Genomic DNA, 18,865 nt, shown 5'->3' on the forward strand with positions numbered 1-18,865 from the left:
AGTTATGCCCCCTTTAAACTTAAAATTTTAAACGGACTAGCGTTAACATCTCGTTGGCGCTCTTGTTTTTTTTTTAAAATACTTGAGGAGTTCTGCAGATTCTGATATTCAAGATGTACAATGAATGCAGGGAGTCATTGTTAAGTGATTTATTTATTTCAAGGAGTGGAGAAGACTTCTGCTTAATATTAAATTTTGGTGTCAGTAATAAATTATATCAGTGAGCTTGAAACAGAAAAAACCTATAAATGACTTCTTTCAAACCCATGGCTTGATCGCTTTACTTAAGTTTGTAGCATCCTTAAATACTCGTCTATCAACTTCAGGCTGTAACTTGAGTTTGTTTACAGCTGAACATACAATTATGCCTTTCAAGACTTTCTAATGAACAAATGTTTTATGACCATTACCAGACTTGATCTGTAATATTGTCTTTAGATTGTTATGCCCCCACAAAGCGTTGCACTTGTCCGTCCGTACGTCCCGAAATCTTGTGAACACAACTCGTCTTAAACCGGATGGCAGATTTTGCTTAAACTTCCAGGGATGAACAACCCTAATGTGTAGATGGTTGTAAAGGAAGGAATTTTTGCTGCGACCAAATTTAACAGAATTATGGCCCTTTGTTGATTTTTTCACTATATACCATATAGAAATTTTCTGAACGCAACTCCTCTTAAACCGGATGGCAGATTTTGCTTAAACTTCCAGGGATGAACAACCTTAATGTGTAGATGGAAGTAAAGGAAGGAATTTTTGCTGCGACCAAATTTAACAGAATTATGGCCCTTTGTTGATTTTTTCACTATATACTATGTAGAAATTTTGTGAACGCAACTCCTCTTAAACCGGATGGCAGATTTTGCTTAAACTTCCAGGAATGAACAACCCTAATGTGTAGATGGTTGTAAAGGAAGGAATTTTGCTGCTACCAAATTTAACAGAATTATGGCCCTTTGTTGATTTTTTCACTATATACCATATAGAAATTTTCTGAACGCAACTCCTCTTAAACCGGATGGCAGATTTTGCTTAAACTTCCAGGGATGAACAACCTTAATGTGTAGATGGAAGTAAAGGAAGGAATTTTTGCTGCGACCAAATTTAACAGAATTATGGCCCTTTGTTGATTTTTTCACTATATACAATATAGAAATTATGTGAACGCAACTCCTCTTAAACCGGTGCACATCTGCACAGTGGGGGCATCCGTGTCCTTTGGACACAGTTCTAGTTTTCTATTAAGTTGGTCTGCCTCATTCTTTACGTTTAAAGCTAAAAAAATTCAAGCACCCATCTCCTAAACTTATGTACATTTTTGTATGGATCATCACCAAAATTTAAAGCTGCCTGCCTCCAGATCAGCCCAACTAGAAGAAAAACTCAAACTTGAATCAAACATGAAATATAATCATGACTCCAATTACCCTGTTTTATTTTAAGGGCACAGAGAGCATTAAATTAAAGAAGCGAGTTTACGTTTCGTTTTATTATCACCAATCCTTTTTTGTTTAAATTTGGTTATACGTATTAAAGGAACGTTTGCAATTCCCACTAAAAAGTCCGAGTTGCATAATCTAATCAGTCAGTCAAGCTCATCCGATTTATTTTTCTCCATGATCTCATTGGCCTCCCATGCATCAAAATAGTATCACCACAAAAATCGACTTGCATACATATTTAGTATCATTCAGTAAAATACTGAATTCAAAATTTATAGATCACCTTTTGGTTGATAATAACATTTAAAGACATGAATGGTGACATATCCCGGGTCCGTTCTCTCAGTTCCTGAAAGATGGACCCTCATTGAGCCTAGAATACGTACATACATACATACATACCCTTAAAAATATGATTTGTCATGAGAAACATCCATCGCAACATCTAATGTGATGTGTATTATTTTAGGAACAAGGGAGAGCACCGTGGTTTAACCAACATCATTCTTAAAGGCACATTATACCTCAGAAATCCATGTTTTTTCAATTCTTTAGAAATAATAATAATGGATTTAGTGCATGTTAGACTTTTAACAAGAGAAGAAAGTAGCATTGAATATGCACTTATAATGCTGTAGTAGCACAATGTATACAAATTAGTATTTTGTCTTCCATACGAATACTAATCCACTATATATAATAACACCAATTGCCAACATAACAAAATCAGCTAAAGATAGTTTTTGTATATATGGCAAATGATGAGTATTTCTTTGGAAACAGTTATCAAGATATCTAAAAAAGTTTTTGATAAATAAAAATGATAGCATTTCTTAGGTCTCTAAAACAATTGTTATCCATCATGAGATTCGAACTTAAAGTTGTAGTGATCAAATTTTTGAATCTGTCCCGAGTATTGAATCTTTTCTTGTACTTACTATTTAATAATTTTACAGATGTATGTTTTAAGAGTCAGCTAAAACGCAATATTTCAAAGGGCGTGGTGTTTCCATGTTTTCTACTAAGAGAGCAGAACGAGTGGCATATATCTGTATTACGTATCTAGAATACAACAATGCTGTGCATTGGTATGCGATGGCAGAATATCATTCTATACTTCTTTTTTTCATATTAAATGGATATAACATTACAATTTGCCACTTTCTTAATTTTAGATATTTTGTTTTCTTACAAAAATTGAGACATTTAAACAAAGCGTATTTTGTGGACTTTTTATGTTGTGCTGTGTATGAGTTAGGGTGATATGAAGATAGCGAGAATATTCCGGGCGAGCTGTACATCAGCCGCAGACAGGGAGAGTATTAATATTTTATCCGACAATCCAGCAAACCAAAGGGGATATGTTAATGCCACTCTGACAAGATACACTGATAATGATAATTTACGTGGCTTTTACATGCAATACTAACTGACACCGTGTAAAAGTGCGCGGAATCCATGAGATCTTTCTTGGTAATGAACTTAATGGCAATTAGCTTTTATTTGGTTTATATACCACGGCCAATTATCTGAATTTTCCATCAACAAATGGCGTAATTGAAGCACACTTAACGTGGTATACGGGCTTTTCATTACTCAGCAGTATTTTATGTTTGGACCATTCGTTATGGATTATTAAGGCCTGAATGTATACCCATTGTTCCGATTTCAAACAAGTGATTACTCAGGAAATGAATAAGATTAAAGAAGTATATACAATTCTTAATGGCCCTATCAGAGAAAATTTCTTTCAAGTGTTTTCTTGAAAGGAAAAAAGTATGGTAACCATACCATATATTAAGATATGATTATTAGTCTATAGTGATTATCAGGTGATAATACATTGTTGAATACAATACTGAATTCTACTGGACTGGTACACAGCTGTTCAAACTATATTGGACGAGGCGCTAGACGAGTCTGATATAGGTTACGAGTCCAATAGAATCAGTTTTGTTCTCAACCATGTTTAATGACCTCTTTTTTCACACCAACATTTTCTTGACATTTTGACAAAACTTTGTTTCTTCAAATTACAATTTTAAGGATTCAATATGGTTTTGGACAATCAAAAATGAAAAAGAGACCAGATTTGGTGTATTACGGATTTGATATGGACGTTTTGGACTCTGAAAATGAAAACGAGGCTAAATTGATAAGATTGGATCCAATAATGATTTCTATTGGAACACCATGTGATGTTAATGCTGAAAGTGCATTTGTTATATTTATAAGGTATGAAATAAAACGCACCACGTTCCCGAGTTTATGCCCCATGTCATAATGGAAATCATATAGCAAGACACACAAAGTGGTTGTTATTTATATTTACAAAAAATAAAGTAAAGCCTGAAATTTGAAGTCTTTTGAAAAGTTGTGCCTTAAATATAACACATTATATCTACTAGTCACAGACTTTCATATTTCATGCATTTGTAGAACAAACTAGATCTATAACTGACGCAATAAGCTATTTTCACATGTGTTTCTTCTCACAAGCACCGTGTATGTGATGATAACCCGTCCGTGATTAACGAGCAGACATCACATGGAAGTCAGAAACCACTCATAGAAAAATATGACCTTGAATATGTTGATTTTACCTGTCACCTTTACCGTTCTCTTACAATTACCACGGCAGATAAAAAGTATATGTAAGGATTCCTTGCAACAAAAATATATTTATGAGCATACAAAACTGTTTATTTTTTAAAAATTTGTTTATGCTTGGGTTTCTCTTCCCCACTGGAAAGATTTATATATGAGCGAGCAAAATGTTTAATGTAACGCAATTTTGATTCTAGATTTAAAAAATATATATATTTTTTTGCAAAACAGGCAAAAACATTTATCTATATAACATATTTCTAGTGATATTTTATTCAAAAAATGGTTATATGTGACTGCATGGTTTCTGCAACATTTAATTTTAATAATACTTCATTTGAGCAACAGGTTTATTATAATTATAAGGGCATGGCATTTTCGAGGTACTGTTACTTTAGTCTTTCTCAAGATACTTAGTTTGAAACCCGTTGACTAATGGAATAATTCATATTTGCACTAAAACTAGGAGAACATTCTGTGTAAATTGTGCAAATGAAATTAAAATTTCTCAAAAAATGCGGTTAAAGGAGTTTTTTAAAGAAATAACGCCATTTTGGTATAATTCAAACCCGATTATTGATGTAACGGAAATATCCCATGTTTAACGATATGGCCACTGTTTGTTTGCTCAGAGTTTGCAGGTTCGATTCTCTCTACTTTTTTTCTGAAATTGCTTACGTCTGTAAGGTACTACTCCCTTGCTGATGGTGTACGATATCTTATTTTGTAGCATATCCTTCCATGAATGTTTAATATACTCGGGGCTCAGTCACTTCCCCGTTTGACTGCTAAAGCACATCTAAATCTCACTAGACCTGTTGTGTGTATTCCACGATAGGAGAAATTTCACTCATTCTGCTTTAGTTTCATTCTTCGTGTATACACAAGAAGCTTGTAGATCAGAGTTGAAATCGCAGGATAGGTCGAACTCGTTAGGGAACAAAGGGAAAACAACACATGATTTGAATGAAAATCGGGCATTTATTTAAAATGCCATAAACTAGCATTATTTATACTAAATACACAAGTAGATTTAATAACATAGTTTAATAAAAGATTCCTGAAAGGAACTTACTGGGAGGCAAAAACATGTTCCCTGTTTTAAATCTTCAGCACTGGGCCTCAATTTTTAAGATGTTTAATTCAAACTGCTGATAAGAAATATAGATTTAAAATAAGACCAACTTAGAGCCTAAAATAAAGATTTTGAAATAGCCTTTTAAAAGATTTTTACATTTAATTATCGCCATTCAGTGTAAGGCTATTTTCTCTGGTGTGGATGAGAAGATTCTACAGATATTTGCCGTCGGACATTTTCCCTACTTTTTGCCATGGCAATCCTCGTCAATTTTGCTGGAGAGGAAATTTGCCTAAATACAAATTTTTAATTGTGAATATTTGCCCTCCACCAATCATATTTTTGTTTCTTTCTCTTATTTCAAGTTTAATTGAATATATTTGTATTATCGGTTGAATGATTTTAATATTCATATTCTATTCATCATAATTCTAGTACTGTCACATACTTGAAAATGTTTCTTTACTTTCAAAATTTTTATTCAGTACCAATTATTTCCAGCGATAATGGACAATTAGAAGTTCTTATTTGCTTTGTTTCAACCTCACGTTAAAAATTATATGGGGAATTAGGAAGTAAATTCATTCTATTTTACAAATGTATCGTTACTTAATGTTTTAATTTACGGCATATTTAAATTAATAAGATGAGGGTGGGGGTTGGGCAACTGATCGCCCTTCCAAAACAGACGAGGTGGGAATGACCGTTTACCAGATTGAATAAATGCTATGACTGCTTACTGCAAGTGTTTTATACGTGACAGCGTACTTTATAAGGTTATTTAAAATGTCGTCTGCAAGAGACTTTTATACCTAGCAAAGATGTACTGCTTATTTTTAAAAGTTTATGGTCCCCTATGCAAGATGAAACGCGGATGTATTTAGTTGAAAAGTGACACGAAGTAAGGTGATACGCAACAGTTAAAAACCTCTTAAAATTTCATTAGTTGAGAGCTTTGTATGTTCTTACTCCCTTAAATGGTGTTTTTGACGCATTCATTGTTGCTTTTAGGTTCTTAGTTTTTAAGGTAACACTAGACAATGTCATAAAACTGAGATGTTTGTACGCATTCGGTATTTGGATGCAATTTCTCAAATTCTTGTTCATTTATGCACTGTATTTCCAGAATTTCTTGACAACTGATATATCATAAAACATTATAAATTAACACATGGTTGATGAAAATTTCATTGTTTATGCCAAAAATCAGAATCAACAACATGCTCAAAGGAATCGGCAGTTTTTGTTAATGTTGTTGTTGTTTGTTTGTTTTTGGTTTTTAATTTGTTTGGGTCGTCAGACCAGCGAAATTTCAGACCCTGATATGCTTATTTGTAAAATCTGCAAGAAGTCCGTCATTCCTCGAAGCGGTTACTTCCCTTCCCTTTATAAGAACAGTAACGCCGAAAAATTAAGGGGAGATCACTGCGTGAAGAGAAAGTTTTTTTCTGATTGCTTGATAATCAGTCTTTTCACAAAAAGAATTCAACTTAAGCATTAATTTAAATTTAAACATAAAAATATTGAAAGTGCTATGTTTTGAACAATTCTTTTTGTTCCTCCGACGAATAACGTATTTCTTTTTATTCTTTTGGGCTGTGGGCGTCTTCAAGACATCATGATATTTAAGTATGTAAATACACTTCATTTATTCTTACCATTTAGCGACTTTACCACCATTGTACTGGCAACAACATATCGTATCATCACTAATTAAAACTAATGAATAAAAGCGCCACTCCGGCCTGTCTACATTTACACTTTATTTATAGAATATACTTAAGTAGATGTAAATGATAGTCCCGAGATGGGGGGCTGGTGTTAAATACGTCAAGTTTATTACCACTGCCTGTCAGACGTTACAAGAAGAGAGATGGGTCCTGTCATACAGTGTCAGGTATATTGGTATATATTCTTAGCACCTGTCAGATCGTGTTAGCGAGATAGTTATCACGATAAAACGGCTTCGCTTTACTGTCGGCTTTTTATAGCAGCTTGTCTACTTTATGAAAAGAAACAAATGTATTGAGCAGATATGAATTTAGCTATTATTTACGCGTTTATTACAAGAAATAGTTCATCTTTGGACCCTTGAGCCATAACCTTTTAGACGAGTTCTAGAAAAGTAGCATTAAATTGGAATTATTTATGTACCAGTCTAACTTAACGTCTGAAAATTTGTATGCTCATTGTATTTATATGTAAAAGGAAAAGAAAAAGAAGAATTAACCATAACATTCATGGATTAAGAAAAAGCATATTTGATATTCATGAAAACGAATAAAAGATTCATTACTGTAAAAAGCTTGTAAAGAGTGTACCCATGATAGAAAAATATGCTTTATTACAATGGTTATGGAACTGCCACAGCCGAACTTCCTCTCTCACAAAACAGGTTGTCCTGCGTCCACAAACGTATACATAACCTACTATCTGTATTTCATTAACAAGTTGGCAACTCTCTTACATGACCATTACATTTTCTATTGGACGAGGTTTTCTTTTGGTCTTTCTTCGACAAACATTTGTCGTCAAAAAGACTTATCGACCAACTGTATATTGACGAAGTGTTGTGCATCAACATTTAACGCCAATAATGACACATACATGGCAACAGACCCCATGAGAAGCATATATCATTGTATATACGTTTTACATGTATAATCGTTTTACTTCTTGTATGCTCCTCTGAAAAAAAGGTTCAAGGCCTAAGGCTTCAGCAAGATGTAAAGGTATTGGATGAGTTTCCTGATCAATCAGTTGAAAGTACCAGGTTCTTTGATACATACTTTATACTTTATTTTTAGATACTTTATTTTTGTCAATTGCTGATCATTTGTTCAAAGTAAAAGCGTCAGTCAAATGTCAGATGATGATATATATATATAGCAGCAATCATTTAATCAATCGCTAAAACATAGTCTTAAGTCTATTATACGACTCATCCGAGAATGTCTTGTCATTTAATGAGGCAACATAACTGTTTTTTTCTGAAGAACAGAGAAAAGGGGAAATTGCATATTTCGTTAGAAATTAAGTTTTACTTTGTTTGATACAAATTTTAAATTTCCTTAGAGACTAGTTAATTTTTAAAGTTCTTGTTTAAAAGTAGAGAGATACTAATCTTTACTAAACGCTTTAGGCTAATTCGTCGTTACTTTGGCTTCTTTGGGTGTGTTGGGGTTAATAGTGTATCATTATCAGTTATTTTTAAAACTTATTTATGGTATCTAAAGTTTATTGCCTTGCCTTTTGAATCCAATCATTGCACTTAGTTCCCGTAAGACACAACAAATATCAACAGAAGGGAAAGAGAAAAAACAACACTTTTTATCACTGAGTTTTATTACAGAGATCTTTCTGAAATTTTCTGCAAAGGATAACACCTAGGGTTCTCTGCCACAAGTCAACCCAAAATGTTGCAATATAATTTATAATATCTTAACAGAGTTGATGTGACAATAACGTATTCGACCTCAGTCAGTGTTCGTTTGTCATTTTTGTTCCATTACTTCCGAGGAAGTCTTCGACAGTTGCTCTTTGGTCTTCAACATATTTACAACATGCTTAAGCTTTTGGACCTTAACGATTGTTTGGAGTACTGACTTTGTATACGTACGTTTGATACTATTAAGTTGACGACACTATGTCAAATTTCATTCTTCCGGAAAACTCAGGTAAAGTCAGATACAGAAAGCTTGTAAAAAAAACGCCCGCCGGTATACGGCAAACTAAGTGTTATTTGGTGCTTAAACCAGCATAGCAAACAGACAAAACATGCATAGATAGATTTAGTATACAACTCGTGCATATTTTATATGAGTGTATTGCAGTAAGCCGCCTACATTGATCAATTACATTTTTCAACATCACCTGTTTGTAATGTTATATATTATCCAATTTCAAGCATAAAGTACACTTAAGATTGTCAATAAATCATCAACTGAAATAAAATATCCACGTTATTGGCGTCCGCGCCGAAGCGCGGCGCTCTTATGGAATGAGATCAGATTTTGTGAAAGGGCGACAGCAACTTCTCGAGCCTTTTAGTCGGTCATAATAAAAGCCGAAAATTCCGATCGGTATGAGGGTGCTTGATTATTAAATAAGAATGAAATGTCGCGATATGTTACAATGAATTTTCGCAATGCAAACATTTACAAATGAAATAACCTTATCCGTCAATAAATCGCGCTCTTCGGGGTTTTTTATTTCTCATTTTGTAGTACACAGTCGGTTATCATGTCATGGTATGTTATTGTTGTACATGTATCCCAGAATGATCAGTTGATGACCTAAATATTCCAAAAACCTATTTATAGATATATCTATTTATCACTCCTATCGGTAAATGCCGGTCTCTCCCGGTCTATTTTGACCAGGATTTACTAGTGACCGGCGAATAGTACCATACGTTTATTGTCCGGTCTCTCCCGGTTTTGGAGTAGATGTTTGATATCGTTACAATTAGAAAAAAACAACAATAGCATGTTTCATTTTATCTATATGAGATAAAAACAATAAATATGTACACGGATTTATATGTAATATAAATTCGTGATATGTACAATAATTGAGAAAAAGGTACATTTTTTATGGTATTAAAATGACATTATCAACTTTGAAACATTTTATTTAATTATTCAATTTGTTATCCGTGTTTAGTAAAGATGCCGAGGAATTATTCAAAGTTACAAATTAGATTTTATGAATTATTCAATTGATCGATAATTTAAAAAATGATAAAGAAAAATACAATGTACATGTACATGGTTTAAGAATAAACAATATTATATATTGAAAGATAAACCATAATTTACTGACTTTTTCCAGTTAAGCTTTGACTTATAATCGTCGGTCAATATGACAATTGAATTCTTAAAATTTATTTTACAATTTTAATAAAAAAGAGTAGTAAAAACTCAGTATTAAAATAGCACATAAAACACAAAAAAGAATAAAAGAAAACAATATTCATAAAATTTGTATTTTTTTTTAATTAAAATTAATAGATATTACAATTATTGTATAATAAACAATTATGCTCAACATGATCAACATGGTAATATAACCAGTGTCATATTTTTACTAACTTAAACGTGTTGATCATGCGTTACACATATGGATTATAAATGATTGCATACATGTATATCCGTTGCTATTAATAACCACGATCATAAAGAAATAACAATCGCCTCGGTCAATATTAATTTTTTCAGTACATATCACATCATATTCAACAGCTAAAAAGTCCATATTTGTATAATATTCTAATCTCTAGCATGCTAATCAAAGTTCATAATGAACAATGTCTTTCGTCCGCTCATTCATAAGTGGTATACATTTCTGGTAGTTTATAAGAATATCTTGTCATCATATGTGTACTAGTTCATCTTCACTTGCTGCATTTCTTGCTTGGACGCCCTTTGATGCTTTGCATCAATGCTTTTCTTGTTGTGAAATGAAACGAGGTTTAATGTTTGTATATAACACACTCTTATGATTAGAGCTTTTTGTAACAAGCTTGATTTTTCTTATTATTATTTTATTTTTGCTTTATATGCCGTGACACCGAAAACATTCGCTAACATGCTTTTTTTTGTTTGTTTACGTTTAGTTGAATCTTTCCGTTTGTATGTTTGGTTTGTATGTATGTACGTAGTCTATGTTAAATGGGGGTCCATCCGTCCGTTAAGGCACAAAAAGCAGCTTTCACTGTCGAGTACGACGTCGGACATGTCGCCAGTCATGCCTTTAAAGACTGAATTTTGAAGCCCAAAGTGTTGATAATTTATCTCCATGTAATTTCCACGGAGTATTAGCCAAATATATGAATTTTGAACCAAAAGACGGTTACTGTACGGCAGCAAATGAGAACCTAAATGTATAGTAAACTGATACAATAATGAAAGGAGGTAGCCCTTAAAAGGGCTGTTGGTACCAAGCAAAGGGCCTGCCTTACAAGCCGTCTATCTGTGCTAGGGGCTCACGCACAATATTAAACCATCCTCGTCGTCTCTGCCTACATCGTAGGGCCACTCCTCTCGACTTTAGTCAGGACATCGGCAGCTGGTCCACAGTTGTTGACGAAGTAGCAGTCCCGAAAACGGGCAAGGTAATTTATAAATTTACAATCCACCAAGCTGCAATTATTCTGCCGATGCCCTGTGTCTTTTCAGCGACGTGCACGCACCGAGGGGACGTGAGAAGTGTTATATGTTTTTAGATGACAGGTTTTATTTCAGCAATTGTTTGATAAAAGGGAAATAAGCAGAGGTCTATATCCGTTTTTGTTATACCAACATTGCTCAAAATGTGACCCTAGTTACCTCCCCTGGCGACCTGTTTAAGACTTTCAAGGAAAGATAACTAGATTCGAATGAGCCAATCGCAACATTTCGGCCCTTTCCGTCAGTCTTCGGATATGGTCAATCGCAACTACTCGGCCCTTTCCGTCAGTCTTCGGATAAGGACCTCGAACACAATAGTATGAATACACAGAACGGATGCGGTATTCCGGTCTAACCTACGCTAAGAAACTAAACATGTAAACAAATAGTAATTTAATGCTGGGAGTTGTTGACACGTTTATTTCCAATATATGTAGTAAAAGTCCACCTGAAATAAGTGAATTTATAGGTACAAAAGCAAACAATACATTATTCATATATTTACTAATATGGCTGTGAAATCGAAAGTACAAAAAACCAACCTGTTGACATTTGGTCGGATTTATTTAAAATTGAACATCAGAGGGCATATTTAAATAACGAATTGTTGTCGGACATATTTTCAAGCATAAGAGTACCGGAACAGACATTAGATGTCAAATATATACATTCGTTTTACATTATCTCTGTTTCTGTTTACATCAGTAAACCACGTGGTAGAACTACTTTCAATCCGTATTGTTTCCGAGGTTAATATTGTAGATAATAGCCGAGGCAGTTCCGAATGCGGATATGGTATTATGACATTCGGAACTGCCTCGGCTATTATCTATAATAACCTTATCCGAAGACTGACGGAAAGGACCGAAAAGTTGCGATTGGGTATTATGAATGATAGCCCAGGACGATCCAATTGTCGAATGAGCAAACCCAAAGACCTGGCTTTCATGTAGTAGCCGTACCCGAGGATCAAACAAGTACCATGCATCCATGGAAACCATGTTTATAATCTCAATTCTATTAGGTTATTCGCTACATCAATTCAAGTTAAACAGGAAACCATTTTCAACAAATTTCAAAATAACTTTAAGCGCTTGCAAACGTTTTTTTTAACTTAAATAAAAACACAATGAATGGTTGATAGTACATTTTGACCGTAGACATGTCAGTGACACTTTAATTTCCCCTTTTTTGCTTCTAATATTAATTGCTGTTTAGTAAGTAAAAACAAAATATTATGGCATCCGAATTTCAAAAAAGAGCAGCAACAAAAAGCAACAAAAAAACATGGACAAACAGTTTTTGGTTCATTATGAATAAATTTATGTAATTTCAGTTGGGGTTTTTTGCCATTTTTAAGCGTATCATATTGGTTTGAATGCGATAACCAATTTATTGATTGTATTAATTTTTAATTTATATACACACTTATTTGATGTACTACAGAGAGTAGAAAATAGTTTGATTAGAACACAAACTTCAAAGCAGGAGACCTTTTTTTATCTTGTAGGTAAGATATCTGTTTTATTATATTCTCATGCATTTCAAACTGTATTAAATACTATCGCTTTATGTGGTCGAAATGAAGACCAAACTTTTCGCTATCAATAAAGACACAATAATTTATGAGCAACCATTATAAAATGCCAAGTTACAAGCAAGCAAGGATATTTTATACCATTTAAGGTTTTGTTTAACATCCCACCTGTCCTTTCAGTACAAACAGATCTCAGATTGAATCGAATGATTCATGTGGTTCTGGAGACACATTTACAAAATTTACATCTCACATTTGACAGGCAGCTCTATTTTGTTGATATTTATGTCTTCATAATTAAAGGTTGAGCGTGTAAATCTTTCCGCATTTGACTTTTCCCATCTATTTACTGTGCTCAGAACGTTGATTTGTAACCAAGTGAGGTTGTACTAGGTCACATCAATATGGCCGCCCAACCTCTCGAGCCATGCCGCTTATGGTGGGGAAAAACAATAAATCAAAGCTTACAACAAGAAAAGAAAAGAAATTGAAACGGGATCTTAAATCAATTTTGAATTGGGTTCATGATAAGTGCCCGTAAATCGTGTCCCCAGCTGCAAGTGGGAGGTAGAAGTTTTATATAGGTGCAAATAATTGAGTTTTTCAAGCGCACCCTGTGATTTACTGCATACTCTAATTTCGTGACAGTTTTATGTGTCGCGGCTTTGTATTGGTGGTTTTATACACGTCATAAATTAAGCAAATATCGATAAAATGTTAATAGGACTTGTACAGTTTTGTCATTTATTATGCTAATAACAGGCTATGGGTAATGGATTTAGAAAAGGACACCCAAATGTAAAAGCTAGCATGTGACTAGGAATGGTCCGTTTACGGTAATTTATTGGCATGAATAGCTACGCCGTCTTCAATATTTGTGCGATTATTCTTAAATTATGCAAACTAAAAGGGCATTGATTGAACATTTGGATGCAATTATGTGAACCGACTTATTGCGAACATGCATAAATTGCGCTTTTTTGCGGAAAGTAAAGTAAATAGACGAAAAGATATGAAAAGGCAACGCTGGGTTTTTATTAAACTTATCTAAAATGTAATCAAGTTTTGAAATTCATCATAAAATGCTAATTAATTAAACGTCAGGTGGTCTATGTTTGATAGCTTCCATGCAAGAGTCGTTTTTTGTATTTTTTTATTTATCATTTTATTATATTTTTCATTCTGTTTTTTGTTTTTAGTTTGAATTATCTTTATGTGTTTTTTTCCTGAATTAATGTAAAAATCTGTCCTGTTTCCATTGTAAAACAAGTCTAATAAATCGCACTGTCTTTGTCTTGTCAGATGTTTACGAGCCATTATATTTAATATGAAACCATTGTTAAGATTAAAATGGCTTCTTGAGCCGGTCATGAATATTCTTCAAGTCATAATTTGACAAATTTATTAGCTTTAAACTTGACGATTTATGATTAATTTCGCCATAGAGACAATTTATGTTGGAAATAAAACTGTGTGTCGTTGGTTAGGGAACCCTTATAAGGCCAAATTTATCACGATAGAACTTTTTATACAACGTTCATTTCTTTTCAAATTGAGTCATAAATTATTGCTAGAGAAAGATACTTTAGCTATAAATGACCAGTTAGCATTGACAGGGCTTCAGTAATGTGGCGTCTTAACATTTTAATATGACATGTTTTGAAACAAAGAAAATCTTTAAATAAAATTAAAACTTTACATGACATTTATAGCATTGAAATGACATAAGTAGTAAACGCTTCTTATAGCACTATACTTTTTATTTTTCTTTGTTTCAAATTTTCATAAATATTTTGCGACTACATTATATACAGTATTATAATGCCGATATACAATTGTGAGGACCAAACGAAAAAAAGTCAAACATTGTCACCCATGTAACCGTTTCCATTGCTACATCTGCCAAGTTTATGTGGCATGCCACAGTTTTTCTAGTTTTATTGCCATCTTTACTGTTAGTGCGTTTTCTGGCGTCTTTATTTCATCGTCTACTAATGGCACAATGAAGTTTCTGCTATTGCAATAAATGCTACTGCTGCTGTTGCAGTAAATTCCACTGCCGTTGCAATAAATACCTTAGCTGTTGCAGTAAACTCCACTTCTGTTGCAGTAAATTCTACTGCTGTTGCAATAAATTCTACTGCTGTTACTGTTGCTATTAATTCTATAATTGTTTTAATTATATTACAATCTATATTGTACACTTCTTTCGTCAGTATCTCTTCATAGGCTGCTGCTGTTGCTGCAATGTCCAGTATTGTCTCAGTTTTAATGCATATCTATACTTTCCCCTCACTTCTATTGCTGTTACCTAGGTGACTAATGGTGCTGCTATTTTTCATACCAACTACTTCCGCTGCTTTCATTACAGTTGCAACTGCTGTTAGTTCTAGTATCGCTTTGCACATTAGTTTATCTTCTGCTGAAATAGATTCTTCTTTCATACCGTTGTTGTCTTTATTGGCTTGACTATTTATTACCGATTCTTCAAAAGATTTATGATATTTTACTGCACAGCCACTTTATTAAATTTATGACGTTGGTATCAGCGCTATGAAACTCTAAAAATTTTGGTTTATTAGCATGTTCATACCAGTTATTGCGCATACCCCTATTTTGAATTATACCTCAAAGTTTGTTACCAGTACTGCGTGTTCTTTTACAGCGTTAAAGCTACTTGCCGCCGATTTATGACTGATTTTTCTGTATTTATTTAATCCATTTTTTTAATGCGTGAACTAACACACATAATTTGTTATCTTATTGCTTTTTTTTTGAAATCTGATTTTTTTGTGTCTGTTGACGTCTTTTTTTTAAACGATTTATTTATTTCTTGTTTTTTTTGTTCGTTTTTTATAGAGAGTATCTTTTCTTGTTTTTCTTGTTTAAGTATTTTTCTGATCTTTAAGGGTTAAAAAGAATTTTATAGTTTAATTGTGAAAAAAGGAGGTTTTGGGTAATTTTGTTTTTTTTTGTCTTTGCTTTTTTCTTTCTCGGTCTTGTTTTTGGTAGTTTAATTTTGTTGTTTTTGTTGGTTTGTTTAGAGTTCTTATAAGTTTTTTGCATAAATAGTTTTGACTGGTATGTGTCATTGCAATGCTAAAATACTTTTTTGTTCATTTCTCAATAGTAATACCAATTTTCAAAATGTTCATGACAATTGGCATGAATCTGGAAGCATGCTGCTTTACGTGGCACTTCTACCGCTGTGTTCCTAATGCTGAGTCATTTCTGAATTTCTATTACATGTATTCCAATTTTTTTTTTAGATTTTTGTTTATTCCGGGGAGTAATACAAGTAATTGTGAAACCGCTGCCCGCGGTATTTTACGTTTCTTTTAAAGTTTCAGATAATGAATAGATCTATACGCCAGCAATCCGCTGCAAATTTATACTTGGCTGTACAAAATTTATAAAACCATAAACCATAATAAGATGCGTTCCATTTAATTGTTTAATATGAAAGATATAAATAAAATTGTCTCTGAAAATTATATACTTTATTGCAGTAAAATAATGATAGAAAAGATATTTTGGCATCACAATTAGACAGACAGTCCTTTTCCTTGTAGAATTTCCCCAAAAACTTCGATATCTCTCAAGCAATAATTTGATAGATCTGAAATTATTTGTTTTCATTGAATTATATATTTGTAAACGAATGTCTTGTTTCTGTTACCCGGGAGACGGGCCGTCAGTTTCCGACAGCATAATTACCATTGAGGGGCTAATTTCCGACAAACTAATATTGGCTGTCTAAGCAATAAAGTTAAAATGCGTGAGCGTCTGTCATGGATAGAACTACTGTCATATTAACGGTCAGCTAAAACTAAATTTAAAATTATAAATGGTCCGCCAGGAATACCGTACAACCGTTCTTGTATGGCACTTTTATCGTTTACATTGTGTTATGATGCCAAAATGTGGCAGTACTACAACAACAACAACAACAACAACAAGAGCATCAACAAAACTGATTCCTTGCTATTTCTAATTCTTTATAACTAAACAGCATTCGGGTGGGGGGGGGGATGATACGATGCGCACGCATCATCAAAAATTCTGATACCCGCGAACACTTAATGAACAAAAATAAGTCCTGTAAAAATCCAGAATAGATTTGAATTTAATGTTCTTTTGCAAAGAAATTTGAGGTTGCGCGCATCGTATGACCCCCATTATTCTATGTGGTGAAATAAGGAAAATAATCTTTCAAAAGCCCTTAGCTGATATTAAAAGTAAATACTGATATAAGAATGGCAGTTGTAAAGTATTAATCAGTACAATTTATACCGTTATTCAATGCTTTTCGGGCAAGTATTACATGTATATACAAATGTATGAAAGTAAGACTCTCTGCTACATATATATTGACGAAGAACTCGAGATAAACTTACACAATTTTAACTTGAAACTACTAAGGTAAATGACACTGCGATTCAAAATGACAGACATGGTGGAGATGGGGACAATTTCTCAGAAGCGCAAAGGTTAGACATTGACGAAACTGGTTTTACAATAGCGCTATTTTTTTCTTTTGTTTGTCATGCTATTGTAGCAGTCTACATTTCATACTTCATTATAAAATCAGACCGTCTATGAATAAAGAAGGTCAGTTTTCATTACTTTATGAGTATGTAACATGTTCGTCTGCGGTCTAACTTATATTGACGCTAACGATATGTAAACAAAATTAGTGGACTTTTTTTCAGTGCAATTCAAATAATCACATCAACATTTGGATGACATTTTCAATGACAACGCACGTTGTATCTTGTAAGATTTTCCGTAAGATGTTCTCAACAAGTGCTTCGTAGTACATCCAATAATAATAAAAATAATTTTGTTTGTTTGTTTCATTTTACGCCTTTTCCCAACAGTATTTCAGTCATATAGGAGGGTAGTTTCCTAACCATCGTTCCTGGAGAGTTACACCAGTACTAGACTACCTTCCTCCGTGCTGAACTACCAAAGCATCTCCCGGAGATCGAATCCACGCCAGAGAGGTAACTGGATTAGAGAAGTCATCGACTCCAACCCCTCGACCACAGAGGCGGTAATAATAATAACAATAATAATAATAATAATAATAATAATGTTATTAATAATAATAATAATAATAATAATAATAATAATAATAATAATAATAATAATATCTTTATTTAAAGAAGGTAATAAATGTAATACATGAAGATATACAATCGTAAAAACAAATAACATATCTTGATTTTAAATGTGGCCACAGGAACACACATACAAAAAATCATCAAAGAATAACAATTAAATGTATTCCATTGTGTCAATTCATTTTTGGTCATGTAACAAACAGGAGTGGTTGTTTTTACAAACGCTTCTTTTAGATAATACAAATTAATTTTTTTTTCAAAATAATTTAACAAGTATACATGCATAATACGTATTATTACACAATGACAGAGTTATGAAGATATTTATTTGATCTGCAAGAATATGTATAGACTATTTTGAGTTCTAATTACTTAGTCTATCGTCTGTATGTGTACAGTGTCAATATGTCACTTCAATGGAGACAATCATTTAAATAAAATTAAAATTTCATTTGTACATTACAACCAACTATTTCCGTTTCCGGTTTAGTTTTTTTTGTAGCTTTGGCATAGCATAATTTGAAATCGTTGCACGACATAGTCTCTGATGGTACATTCTGTTTAAACGATTTCTAAGTTTATATCAATAGAGATGGATTAATCTATTGGAAGCAACAATTATGTAAATCCTAAATGAACCCAGAATATCAGTTTGACAGCGCGGAAATGTTAGATATTTATTACGGTTGCAAGACTGTTCATAAATCGTGTTAACTGTGACGTCACTTGTCGTTGTACGCTATGCTTTATAGAAACCAGAGATGAAAAAAAATAATAATAGGGCATATCAAAATGTCAATCAAGTTTCATGGAATCAGTCGTCTACAACTCCCAAAGGCGACATACTTGTCGGAGAATCTTAATTCCATATCATGTATAATTTATGCTGTCATGTCACAGTCAAA

The sequence above is a fragment of the Ruditapes philippinarum genome, unplaced genomic scaffold, assembly GCF_026571515.1.
Source record: "Ruditapes philippinarum isolate M1 unplaced genomic scaffold, ASM2657151v2 ctg373_1_1_1_1, whole genome shotgun sequence".
NCBI lineage: Eukaryota > Metazoa > Mollusca > Bivalvia > Venerida > Veneridae > Ruditapes > Ruditapes philippinarum.